The sequence below is a fragment of the Chrysochloris asiatica genome, unplaced genomic scaffold (genome assembly GCF_000296735.1).
Source record: "Chrysochloris asiatica unplaced genomic scaffold, ChrAsi1.0 scaffold00116, whole genome shotgun sequence".
NCBI classification, from domain to species: domain Eukaryota; kingdom Metazoa; phylum Chordata; class Mammalia; order Afrosoricida; family Chrysochloridae; genus Chrysochloris; species Chrysochloris asiatica.
In genome coordinates this window covers 7,122,178-7,123,845 of record NW_006408634.1, presented here as the reverse complement: position 1 = coordinate 7,123,845, position 1,668 = coordinate 7,122,178, and the positions used below count along the sequence as shown (strand labels likewise).

The 1,668-nt window shown below is 42.5% G+C and overlaps 1 protein-coding gene across 1 annotated transcript in view; it reads right to left on the bottom strand.

The window, feature by feature from the left end:
• The window catches only part of TRPM4 (transient receptor potential cation channel, subfamily M, member 4), a 52,664-nt gene that overhangs the window by 13,043 nt on the left and 37,953 nt on the right, over positions 1 to 1,668 (bottom strand). The window lies entirely within an intron of this gene.

Sequence of the window (1,668 nt, the reverse complement as noted above, 5' to 3'; positions counted from 1 at the left end):
GGGGGAGCTACAAAGGCAAGAAGTGACTGGCTTACAAGTTTTCAGTTCCAGAGGGAATGGGGAAAGGTAGACTCTCCACTGCATTGTTTCCAACCTGTCTGGATGGGGTTTATAAAAGGTGAGGGAGATAGGACTCCTGTGGTTCAGTAGGGAATGATTGCTATCAGGTCTGACAGTGAGTGTTGGAAAGGTACATGGAAACGTTTTGTAACAAAAGGAGGGGAGTAGCTGATTTTGTAGTCCAGGAGTGGAGATCCCTGGAACCATCAAGGGAGAAAAGTGAAGTGCAGTGTGGGACCCTGTCCCGGAAAGCAGTGACACCAGGGATGGAGGCATAGAGGATGGCATGGAGAGAAGGAGTGGCTGGGGACTTTGGACCCAGGGAGGGAGAGGGGCTGCGGGGCAGGCGTGTAGGGTATACCCTTTGGTTGGTTGATGATGCATGCAGGGGATTGTAATCATTGCAATGAAAGGAAATACCAAAAGGATGAATGTAAAGATAATGTTCTCCCATATAAACTAACACATAATTCACAATAAAAACTTTAAAAAAAAAGAAGCAGTTGAAAATGTCACCAAAAAGAAATGACAGAATAGGGAACTCCAACCTCCCAACTCCCCACAAAATGTTCAGGTTTCAACAAAAAAATTACCAAACAGACACAGAAACCAACTATAGTCCAGTCACTGGAGAAATTAGCAAACACTATCCCTGGAGTCTTGGTATGGCCCTGTAGGATACAGCACTGGACCACAAGGTCAGTTTCAACCTCAAGTCAGTGGTTCAAATCCACCAGCCATTCCGTAGACACCTGTCTATAATAGGGTTGCTATGAGTTGGCATGTAACAACAACAATCCCTAAATAAATCAAGCATTTGATTTGCACAAGGCCTCTTTAAAATGTTCAAGAGCAAAGATGTCACTCTGAAGACTACGGTGCACCTGACCCAAGTCATGGTATTTTCAATTGCCTCACATACATATGAAAGTTAGACAGTGAATAAGGAAGACCGTAGAAGATTTGATGCATTTGAGTTATGGTGTTGGAGGAAAATACTGAAAATACCATAGAAGGTCAGAAGCAGAAGGGCCAGAATGCTCCTTAGAAGCCAGGATGGCGAGACTTTGTCTGTCATACTTCAGACATGTTTTCTGGAGGAACCAGTCCCTAGAGAAGGACATCATGCTTAATAAAGTGGAGGGTCAGTGGAAAAGAGGAAGACCCCCAACCAGATGGATTGGCACAGTGGCAGCCGCAATGGACTCAAGAATCATTGTGAGGATGGCGCAGGACCGGGCAGTGTTTTATTCTGTTGTGCATAAGGTTGCTATGAGTTGGAACCAACTCAATGATACCTAACAACATCTCTGAGAAGCCTAAACATTAGGGTTACCAGAAAAAGACTTTCAATTCATTGTCTTAAATATACATAAAAACAAAACACTAAAAATGAGGGACCACCCTCAACATAATAATGAGCATTTATTAAAAAAAACAAAACAAAAAAAACACAGCTAACATCAATGGTAAAAGGTTGAAAGCTTTTCCCTAATATCAGGAAAAAGATACAAATGCCCATTTTCACCAGTCTTATTCAACACTGTACTGGAAGTTCTAGACAAAACAATTGTTGTTGTTGTTGTTAAGTGCCATCGAGTCAGTTCC